Source organism: Schistocerca serialis, chromosome 5 (assembly GCF_023864345.2).
Source record: "Schistocerca serialis cubense isolate TAMUIC-IGC-003099 chromosome 5, iqSchSeri2.2, whole genome shotgun sequence".
NCBI lineage: Eukaryota > Metazoa > Arthropoda > Insecta > Orthoptera > Acrididae > Schistocerca > Schistocerca serialis.
In genome coordinates this window covers 477060715-477073208 of record NC_064642.1, presented here as the reverse complement: position 1 = coordinate 477073208, position 12494 = coordinate 477060715, and positions in this window count along the sequence as shown.

The window sequence follows — 12494 nt, the reverse complement described above, 5'->3', positions numbered from 1 at the left end:
GCGAGGTGAGCGGAGCTGTGCTGCCCACCGCCCCCTGACGAACACCGAAAAGGTAATGAATGCATGCGATGCCACATAACAGCGCATAAAGCTTCACTCAGAAGTGCAGAAGTCTCATCTGTTACACCCCCTTTTTGCGTAAGACTAGTGTCGATCGTCAATTAAAGCTCATGGTGTTCACATTTGCCACTTGAAGTAAAAATCTGAAACGCGATGATTTTTCTGTTATATAGTTATTCAGAAGCCACATCAGCCACTGTAATTTACGACAAGTTAGATAAGTAATTAAAGATAATTGAGGGTCACTGAAGACCAGTTTGATAGTTTTCTCTTTTGTGAAACTTAATTTAAACCTGGATTATTGATGTCATATGGCATAGATCATACTTCGATCCATTGTAGAACTTGGAAACCCATTCAGGGAATATTCGTTCACATTTTTGTTGAACGCTATTGGTTTTTACCATCCTGTATTAAAACATTTCCTTTTATCAACAGTGCAATTTATAAACAATGTTTTGTGAGTAGAATAAAATTTCCTATGGTAAACTTAACTGCTTTTTCGGCGTTATTTTACCAGCTAACTAAAAATAGGAAAGCCTTGAACCCCTTCTACTAAATTTAGTTAGTATTAAGATTCTTTTACAGGGAGTGCAGTCGAGCTGACGCTGAGATCATTAAGTATTTGGTCATATCATCGCTAGTCTCACTGAACTCTTCTGAACTCTACAAGTCATGTGGTCTGACGTCTCCTTACCAGCAACAGGTCCCAGGTTTCATTGCGCAAAAGTGGTAGGGAGACATGATATAGAACAAACAGACACCATGCAGAATTTTAGAAAATGGCGACCCTGCCAGGATGGTAAAATACCATGATTGAAAATCGACCACATGCCTAACTAGGTCAGAAAAATATACTGTTAAAAAATTTTCGTAATCAAAAAACATTTTTTGGAAAGTCATAAATAGTTGAAAACAGTAGCTGCAGCGATAGATAGTGAGACATTCTAGCAGAGACAATAGCATAATTAAGTTATGAATTTTAAAAATTGTTGGCATTAAGTTTTCTCCTCAATGCAAGTGCACAGGTGGCGGATACATCGTTGACATGTTGGTTCTGACCCAACAAGTAAGTGAATGGATTATCAGTCTTGGGTATAATAAGTGTCAAGTCGTGTGAACAAAAAGTTTATGAAACGCGTGAGATCGTACGAGCGCATGTTGACTCGAACTAGGGCGCGTGAATTGCTTTTAAAACAGAAAATAAGGGATTCGGAAAGATTAGCAATGGCAGATCGAGACCTTGACCAAATTGAGGTAGAGACCCAGCATGAAAATGGAAAGAGAATAGAGGACAGTACAACAAATAAGGGATTCAGAAAGATTAGCAATGGCAGATCGAAACCTTGACCAAATTGAGGTAGAGACCCAGCATGAAAATGGAAAGAAAATAGAGGACAGTACAACAAACGATGCAGTATTGCGAGAAATAGGACATATAACGCACCATAACGTGCGTAATGTACGTCATGGCATAGAAAACGTAAGTCAGCATACGACAGAGGAGCAGGAAAGTAGAGAGACAGTCGATGAGGATTCTAACTTGCGTCTTGAATACGTAGAACCCATAGTACAAGTAATCAGAGCTCCCTCACCACAGAGTACAAGGAGTGCGAGCAGAAACGTGTCACAGCACAGTCCAGTGCAATCAGTTGCGAACCAACACTTTGGCGAAAACACAGAGCGTAGGACGTCGGAAGAAAACGCAATAGGACCCACCAATCTGGCAGAATTATTACAAAAAATTACGGAAACCATGACAAGGCAAAATAAAGACATAGCGATCTAAATTTTAATTCAGAATTCAGAAACCACGAGACAAATGCGTGAGATAAAAGAACAAAACAAAAAAATTCAGTTACACCTAAGTCATATTGAAGACGAGGCAAAAGAATCTCGAGAAGTGATAGGAAGCTTAATAACTGGTCACAATCAATTGAGAACAGACATTGACAAGGTACATGCGGACGTACAAACATTGCGTAATGACACTCAGGACGAGATCAAAACATTACGTAACAACACCCAGGGAGAAGTTAAGAAACTAGAGAAACAGATAAACGTAATTACTAGACAAGCAGCAGGTACAGCGCGTGAAATTGTTGAAAACAGTGTGTTACACAAACGTATCACAAAAGCAGCGCTGAAAAGATATGATAACCGCATAGTCAAAATAGAAGCACAAACGAAGCGACAATTTCAGAAATTGCGAACAGAGTTGCTGCAAACCATTGAAGAGCGTAGTGAGCAGGATCGAACAAGCACAGAGTCTGCAACCACATCCGTATCTGTAACAGCACCGGAAAAACAAGCAATTAACGAAGATATTACGCATATGCGATTCCAATCACAGGCGGAAAGTAACATACGTGAAATCGGAAAGCCTGCACATCAACAAACAAGTTTCGAAATTCTTGATGAACAAACGTCATCACAAACACATGCGGAACCACAAATGTATGTTTCAAGACAGTTTGGATAGTGCAATGAAGCAGCAAGGTTAGCCAGATAAGATACCGAACCAATACCTGACAATGGAAAGCCAGGTCGCAAAGAGTACAGTGCAATGCATTCAGCTACACGTTCACAACCGATGGAAGAAAATTATTGCGTACCACTCCAACGATACTACGCAAGGGTAGGCGAAAGTTACAGTGGACAATATCCAATGGATCTACCACAACCGGAAAGAACGACGGGAGAAATGGTCAGAAACAAAAGTGGCGAAGAATCGCGAATTTCATATGGAACTATGACGAAGTACTACAACGATCATTTCCTCACAGTCAGAAAATTTCAACACTTTCGAGACGGAAACTCATTACATCCACCAACTTTTATTGATCAATTCCGAGTAGGATTACCAGAACACTGGACGATAGCACACAAATTAGACTTTATATGTGCACACATGTCAGGAACAGTCGCAGAAACCATGCAGAATGTTGCAGCGACATGCCGATCGTACGAAGATTTCAGAGAGAAGTTTCTCTCACGATATTGGTCCAGCGAAGCACAGAACAGAGTGAAGTACGAATTATTACAGACCCCATATTTTGAAAATTCAGGAGAGAAGAGTCCCGTGAAATTTTTCGCATTAATGGCGAAGAAAAATCAATGCTTAGATGTACCATACAGTGACGGAGAGTTGATTAAATTATGCGCGATGAAGCTACCATTGAAATAACAGCAATCATTAGTAGGTCGCGGAGGCAATGACGTCGAAGCATTTAAAGGCATTCTAAGGGAACTAGAGTTCATATTTTCGGAAGATGACGCAAGAAAAAGACGAAGCGCACGTGAAAACGAAAGCAAAAAGCAGTGGAATCCACAAGACACAGTACGAAGAAACAATAATTACGAACCATGTGATAACTTCACACCAAGAAACGACAATAAATTTCAACAAAGAACCGGTTATGGATTTAGAAGAGAATTTGGCAAGAACTATAATTCACCCAGGAACGGCAACAACTATTACAAAGGGAATAACGACAACCGGAACGGGTACTGGAGAACCAATAGACCGACAAATTATCAACAAAGAAACCACTATCAACAAGCTGAACAAGAAAAGAGAATACAGATAGAAGAGGTTGAAGGAAGACCACCAAACCCCGATAAACGTTCGAATTGACAGCTAAGCGCCCATGCCAAAGAGAATGACGCACCGACCCACGACAATTGCAGCACCTTGAACAGAGAAGTAAAAATCTTATCACGAGAAGAGAAGAAGGAAGAAACAAATCCGCAGGGACCAGATGAAAACGAAGACAATATAATAACAATATCGTGTTGGGACGAAATTAATTGGGAGAATACTGATGAGGAAGATGAATTACCAGAGGCATGCACAACGAATGTAGGAGGAAAGGACGAAGTAATGAGTTTTTGCAGAGCTATTTGAGATGGAAACCAGGGAAAGCGAATTCAATGAGGATAATGCGCAGTCGACAGAAGTTGAAAATAAGTTACTAGTGGACACACAACCCAACGTATATAATGAAGGAAGTTATGAAGCGATAATTAGAGCATTTAGATGCAATTATGTGGAAGTAGCGACGAAGAAGGAGAAGATAGACTAGGATGAGGAAAAAGTAGAGGATGTTGAAGAAAGCGTATATGAAGAAAGAAATAGAGAAGAGGAAATAAAAGAGAGAGAAGTAGCAGTCGAAGCTTATCCTAAAGAAAGTTCGAATTCACAAGGGAAATTCCTAAAAAGACTCATGTATCATTCAGTGGAGGATTCATTGATGCAAGAAGAAGATGAACAGAACCAACCCTTTCAAATCCAACCAACTGTGAAGGCCATGGTAAAGCATATCCCAGTCAATATTGTAATTGATAGCGGAAGTGAACTGACTGCGATCTCAGAAAATTTATTCATGCAGTGTAATGCCAATGAGGAATTGCCGGTTCTGAAAACACGTAAGATTAAAATAAGATGTCCTATTAGAAACAATGCTGCGGAAGTTACGAGACAAACAAGGTTAACTCTTTCGTGTCAAGGTCAAAAGATAGAAGCCAACTTCGTGATTATACCTAAACTAACTGTAGATTTGATTATAAGTGCAGATTTCTTAAATGAGAGACGAGCGATAATAGATATGGGGAAAGGTAGCGTAACATTCGGGAATGTCACACTTCTCTTTGAGCAAAAGCTAAAATTAGAAGAAATACCAGTTATAAACAAACAATTAAGAATGACGCGAGATAAAGTCGATGAAGAATTAGAATGGTATGCACAAAAGGGGGAGTCGCCTCAACTCATGTTAGAAGTCCATAAAGAAATCGACGAAAAATTGCAAGAAGTTCAAGGTATTTCGGAACACAGTAAAAGAGAATTAGAGGGTATTTTACGAGATAAAGCAGAGGTATTTTTACCTAAGACTGGCAGTATTAAACACGTTCAGTACAAGTTTGAAGTAAAACAGCACAAACCATTTAGAGGGCCACCCTATACAATCCCATTAAGCTACAGGAATAAAGTATTCCAGGAGATATCTAAAATGTTAGATGACCATCTTATTGAGCCAGCTACCTCCACACATAACAGCCCACTCCATATTGTACAAAAACGAGATGGCAGCATCAGGTTAGTGCTTGATTCCAGACAGATCAACACAATCATAATGACTGAGACAGATTGCCCAGAAAAATTAGAGGAATTGATACAAAATTTCCACGGTGCTAAGATATTTTCATCAATTGATTTACGGAGTAGTTTCTGGCAAATAGAATTGGCCCCAGAATGTAGAAAATTCACAGCATTTATCGTATTCGGTAGATGTTAGCAGTTTAAACGATTGCCATTTGGTTTAAACATATCATCAGCAGCGTTTATTATGGGCTGTGTGCGCCGCCATATTGGCGGTTGACCTTGAACGAGTTTCGCTCGGCCCCTGCTAGGGCTCGGAGGATCGCGCTATAGTTCCAACTAAGCGCGATCCGCTGGAAAAATGCCGGATGCGGGCGCCATGTTGGATTATCAGAGCGCTGCTTCCTGCCGCGCCCAGTTTGGCGCTGCTTATCAGTACTAACTTCCGCAGTACAGGCTGCTGCACGCTCATTCCACTCGAGGCAGCCGCACTGAGCACACAGCCATGCCGTACAGGAGGAGAAGATATACAAGAAGATCAAGATTGCCTGCTTACAAGACTGTCGATACGTTTAGTCTTGTTCCTAATAATGTAGCACAAGAAGAGCTACTGAATGGACCTATTACTTTTGTAGGAGCTAAGATTCATTTTTCTTGTACAACCACAGAGGTTGTTACTGGTAATAGTTGGTTAACTATTGCTATTGTAAGGGGCAGTGAAAAGCCTCAATTGGGTTTGGAGTCCTATTATGATAGAGACATTATTTGTTATCGTACCTGTTCTATTGGAGTTCAGGGCAACAGGAATTATGGTACAGCTGTTGTATTTACTGATAAGCCATTTTGTTTGTATGCAAGAAATAGGAGACGTGTTAATGCTAATGAAAGAGTTAATATTTGGGTTAAGAATGATGGTGCACTAACAAATTATATTAAAGTACAAGGAGAAGTGACTAAGTTCTGAAATTTCACAAAAAATTACTTGTTATGTTGATGACGTGATTATAGCAGAAGCCTCTTGGGAACAACACAACGACACATTTAATCAGTTTTTACAGATCATGGAAGAGCATGGCGTCACAGTAAATATAACAAAATCCAAATTTGGAAGGCGAGAGGTCAAATTTCTAGGACACATAATTTCAGAGAAAGGGGTTATGCCCGACCCAGAAAAACTAATGGCAATCAAAGAATTCTGTACCCCATATAATAAGAAAACTCTCAGAGGATTTCTAGGTCTCACCGGATTCTATAAAAAATTTATTTCGATCGACTCTCTCGCAACACCACGCCTATGTGCATTGACTGGAATAAACACGCCATGGGTATGGGATCAACAAGCCAATGAAGAATTTTTAAAAGTGAAAAACGCACTAACAACAGCACCGATTTTAGCACATCCTGATCTAACACAAAATTTTTGAATGGGCACTGATAGCACGAAAACAGGTTTAGGAGTTGTTTTATTCCAAGAATACGAACAGGCAGGGCTAAGATCATATAGAACAATTGAATTTGCCAGTCGGGTACTCATAAAAAGCGAGAAAAACTATTCAGTCACGGAGCTGGAAGCATTGGCCATTGTATGGGGCTTCCAACCTTTTCGATACTTCCTATTCGGAAGAAAAACAAAAGTATACACTGACCACAAAGCATTAGAATTTCTGCTATCCGCCAAAGTAACTCATGGGAGGTTAGCCAGATGGATGTTAATACTACAAGATTTTGACTTCACTATTACACACATACCAGAACCAGCGAATGTATTAGCAGATGCTTTATCACGATGTCCACAGGGTGCATCCAATAACATAGGTTTGGAAGCAGCAGAAGACCAGTTTACAATGTACTATATGAAACAAGTACCTTTCGAAAACTACATTACGGCAGCATTGAAAAACATAGGCAAAGAACAGGACAAGGATCCCGAAATACTAGGAATCAAACACAAGTGGAGAATTAAGGATTTTCCAGACATTCGACAGCACTATCTCGTAAAAAACAATGTTTTATTTTTTAGACGAAATGTTGCAACGAATGAATGGTTAATTTATATCCCAGATGAACTAATTAATAAGTACATATGGTATACACATTTAAGTAACGGCCACTCTGAACCAAAGAAATGCTTTTTAAAAATAAAACAAGCAACCCATTTTCCTAATATGGAAAGGCGAATTAGAACAGTATTAGTCAAATGCAAAAAATGTATGAGGGCTAAACACGTCACTTTCCAAACCAAAGCACCTATGTTTCCAATAATCCCTAAAAGATTAAAACAGACAGCTGCAACAGATTTGACGGGGCCCCTCCCATGTACAAAAAATGGATATATTTTCATATTTGTCGTTTTGGAACTTACGTCTAAATATGTTACCTTGACACCATTAAAACGGGCAACAGGTCTTACTATAAGTAAAGCATTTAGACAAGATTTTCTCAGACAAGTAGGTTGAGTGGAACGAATAATTTCGGATAATGGCCCACAATACAAATCAGTGTAATGGAAGAACAGGTTAAAACAACACAAAATAAAACCCATCTACATATCTAAGTACAAACCTAGCGTAAATCCAGCAGAACAATCTATGAAGGACATAGGCACTTTATGCCGATTATATGCAGGCAAAAGACACAACACTTGGAATATATACCTTAAAGATTTTCAAGAAGTAATAAATGAAATGCCACATAGCACTACACTACTACCTCCAGTTACTGTACTTAAAAATATTGAACCCCCAAACATAACCAGAGAAAATGTTAGATTTCCTATTGTACCATGTAGACAGCACCAACAAGTAATAGCAACAGCACTCTCCAACATCAGAAAGGCAGCCATTAAAAGAAAAGAAAAAAAGATAGAACAGCAATTAAAAGAACATTCTCAGTAGGCCAGAAAGTATTTGTAAAAACACACCATCTCTCCAGCAAACAGAAACACAAAATATATAAGTTTTCCACTGCATACAAAGGACCTGTCATAATTAGCCGAATTTCTCATGATAATGCTGTGGAACTAATGAACCCAAAAACAGGCAAAACCTTAGGACTTCACCATGTGAGCCATATCAAAAAGTTTGAAGATTAATTTTATTACTGGTAAATAATCAGCACAAAATTTCAAGATTATGTTGCAGATAAGATCGTCAGGAGAAAGAAGAGTGAAGAGAGAGGAAGGTGGGAATAAGAAAGTAGTTTCAATAAAAACAAAAACAAAAATAACACCAATAGTACCATAGATTAAGGTGAAGGGATAAAGCATAGATAGTCTAACAGCATGAAATACTAAAATGCTGTACACCACGAAACTACACAAAAATAAAAAACGAATTTGAGGATTCTTGTAGACGTTAAGACTCAAAATATCTTAGAATTGTAACATGGAAAGGGCGCCGAAATTTGTAAAGCTTTTAAGAAGGCGTAAAACAATGTAGGTGCTAGACATATGTTAGATGATTATAAGTAAAACTTTTTGTAAGAACCATTGTAAAAACTCCAGCAAGGACGAGATGCAACGACCCACAAGTTGCAACGCGAGAAGTATCAAGAAAGGAAAGGACGTAATTAGCAAGACATGATTCCTACAAGGCAGAAGCGTCGAGAGAAGGGAAAGGACAGCGAGACCAACAGAAGGCCCTTGCAGCCGAAGTGGTCAGTAAATAAATCTGCTGCCAAGCTGAACCACAGGGTGGTGGAACCCTGCTGGGACCGAACACGGAACCACACAGTGGCGGAACCCTACAGAGACATGACAGGACACCGAATGCCAGAAGGGTCTCCGAACGCCCCGACTCAGTGGAGCGAGCAAAAAACGGCCCGACGAGAAGACCGCTTGGGCAAGCCACCACTGGCAAAAAAATATGTGTAAAAGTCACACTACTGCTATTAAACAGCACGCTGATGCATGAAACTGAAGAAAACTTCCACAAAGTAAAAATGACATGCCCAAACAATTTATCAAACTGTTACTAAGAGGAGAACTTCAAAGAGACTAGTTATCAATAAATATTTCCATATCCTGCCCAGAGAAGAAACAAGAAGCAAGTAAGAAGCAGAGAAAAAGCAGGAAGAACAGAAGTTGAAGATTCGAAAGATTGAGACCAAGAAAGAAGATGGGTGAAGAATAGATGACATACCTTCCCAAATCCCTATCCTATTGTAAACTAGTCGTCTGCTAAGTATTACAACGAAAAACGACCGCTTTCAGCGACACATAACAATGACTTTCACGCATACAAAGCCAGTAAACCCTGAGATTCTGCACTCACAGCTCTATTCCATTATGGGACCTAGACAACAGCAACACACACTTGCAAAGCCAACAAGGAATGACGAACAAAGCTTTACATCAAGTACTGGCCCGCATCCATCTTGCTCAAGTCCATCACCGTCGTGCAAAAAAAAAAACATTCGCCAACCTCATGCTTAAACATTCATAGGATTGTGTGAATGTGTGAAATCAAATTATGTGATGTAGGAATTGTGCAAAAGAAACGTGTGAGAAACTAAATAAGTTAAGCACACCATACAGCTAATAAACTACAAAATAACAGTCATTGACTATGGACTTAAGTAAAAATTAGACTATCGATAAAAAATAAGTCTTTAGTTCTGAAATGGACAGTATATAATGAACAAAATTAAGGCATAATAAACACTAAAACTATATGCCATTAATTTTCTCCTTGTAAAAATAAAAGGAATAACTATATTTTACTTATTTTCTCCTATTAAAAACAAAGAATAAAAAATTATATTGTTGGATGTTTTCCCTTTTTTTTAACATTTGTACCATTTGTTAGAATAATATCTCAATACTTGTGTATGCATATTACTTTGTCAAAGCAATTCTTGGAAATAATTCTTATTTGTTAGTGTAACAATGTTGAAATGAGTGTCTAGAAACAAAAACATTTTACTTGTACATGATATTTAGAAAATTTGTAAGGAATAGATTTTACCTAATTACAACATTAATAAAAACAATATTTCTAAGAAAATCGATGTGAAAGACTTCCCACTTTCGACAACAAACTTCTTAAAAAACAATCTTCACAATTAAATAAAGAAAGAAAATAATTAAAAAATAATTATTATAATAGAATAAAAATATTCTTCCCTTCTCAATATAAACATATTTTTGATAATAATGTGGAATAATATAAAAATATAAATTAGTAATACAAACTAACATAGAACAGAGTAACGTGGCTGAACAGTAGGCAACAAAATTTATATAACGGAGTAATTTTTGAATGGCTTAGACAACGAATCAATCATTGCCTAACTTCAGTACAAAAATTAAGTTCGAAGGGTGGTGATATGTAAGGTGTCAGGCAAATCCAACACCATCCACGAAAACCCTGACATGATAAGCAAATCCAGTAGTATGTCACATAGCCCCGAATAAATCGTGACATTAAGTTAACCAAAGTAATACGAGTAACGAGTGAGCAAATGGAATACCACAGAAATGGCTCTGAGCACTATGGGACTCAACTGCTGTGGTCATCAGTCCCCTAGAACTTAGAACTACTTAAACCTAACTAACCTAAGGACATCACACACATCCATGCCCGAGGCAGGATTCGAACCTGCGACCATAGCAGTCGCACGGTTCCGGACTGCGTGCCTAGAACCGTGAGACCACCGCGGCCGGCGAATACCACAGACTAACACAAGAATGCCTAAATGCATGTCATACCTTCCCACCGTGAGACAGACGCAGTTCAGAGGGTAGAAACGAGAACAGAAGCCGAGAGCAGAACCGTGTTAAGTTAGAAGGCCCTAGGATAAGGGACGGATACCCACGCCGCCACCTAACCGCTAGGACCACCCCCCCAGCCCATGTTAAAAGCTAGAGCCCTCTAGAAGAACAGAATAGAACTTACGATAACACAAAAAGGGCCACACCAACTGCAAGTTTTAGCGTGAGACTTTTTCACGTCTCTGTTACGTCAGGACCACCCCCCCCCCCCCCCCCCCCCCCCCCGCCCATGTTAAAAGATAGAGCCCACCAGAAGAACAGTATAGATCTTACGATATCCAAAAGTACCACACCAGCTGCAAGTTTTGGCATGAGACTTTTTCGCGTCTCTGTTACATTGCAAACTTTAAAAACATTGCCCCACCATGAAAAGTATAACGTTTCTCATTGGATAGACAGAATTTTTGTAGGCGGAGCTTAAGGTTAACATTGAGACGCTGATTGGTCAAATGAAAACACAGCCAGACAGTTTTTTTAAACCAACTTCGGTAAATTGTAGTAAGGAGACGTTAGGAGAGAGTTGCTTCCGAGGCGGCGAGGTGAGCGGAGCTGTGCTGGCCCCCGTCCCCTGACGAACACTGAAAAGGTAATGAACGCATGCGATGCCACATAACAGCTCATAAAGCTTCACTCAGAACTGCTGAAGTCTCATCTGTTACACCCCCTTTTTGCGTAATACTAGTGTCGATCGTCAATTAAAGCTCATGGTGTTCACATTTGCCACTTGAAGTAAAAATCTGAAACGCGATGATTTTTCTGTTATATAGTTATTGAGAAGCCACATCAGCCACTGTAATTTACTACAAGTTAGATAAGTAATTAAAGATAATTGAGGGTCACTGAAGACCATTTTGATAGTTTTCTCTTTTGTGAAACTTAATTTAAACCTAGATTATTGATGTGATATGGCATAGGTCATACTTCGATCCATTGTAGAACTTGGAAACCCATTCAGGGAATATTCGTTCACATTTTTGTTGAACGAGTTGGTTTTTACCATCCTGTATTAAAACATTTCCTTTTATCAACAGTGCAATCTATAAACAATGTTTTGTGAGTAGAATAAAATTTCCTATGGTAAACTTAACTGCTTTTTCGACGTTACTTTACCAGCTAACTAAAAATAGGAAAGCCTTGAACCCCTTCCACTAAATTTAGTTAGTATTAAGATTCTTTTACAGGGAGTGTAGTGGAGCTGACGCTGAGATCGTTAAGTATTTGGTTATATCATCGCTGGTCTCACTGAACTCTTCTGAACTCTACAAGTCATGTGGTCTGGCGTCTCCTTACCAGCAACAGGTCCCAGGTTCAAACTAGTCTATTCCCTAAAAAACACGCTCAGAGCGTCGTTGCGCGAAAGTGGTAGGGAGACACGATATAGAACAAACAGACACTACGCAGAATGTTAGATATTGTCTTCAAAATGGTTCAAATGGCTCGGAGCACTATGCGACTTAACTTCTGAAGTCATCAGTCGCCTAGAACTTAGAACTCCTATAACCTAACTAACCTAAGGACTTCACACACGTCCATGCCCGAGGCAGGATTCGAACCTGCGAACGTAGC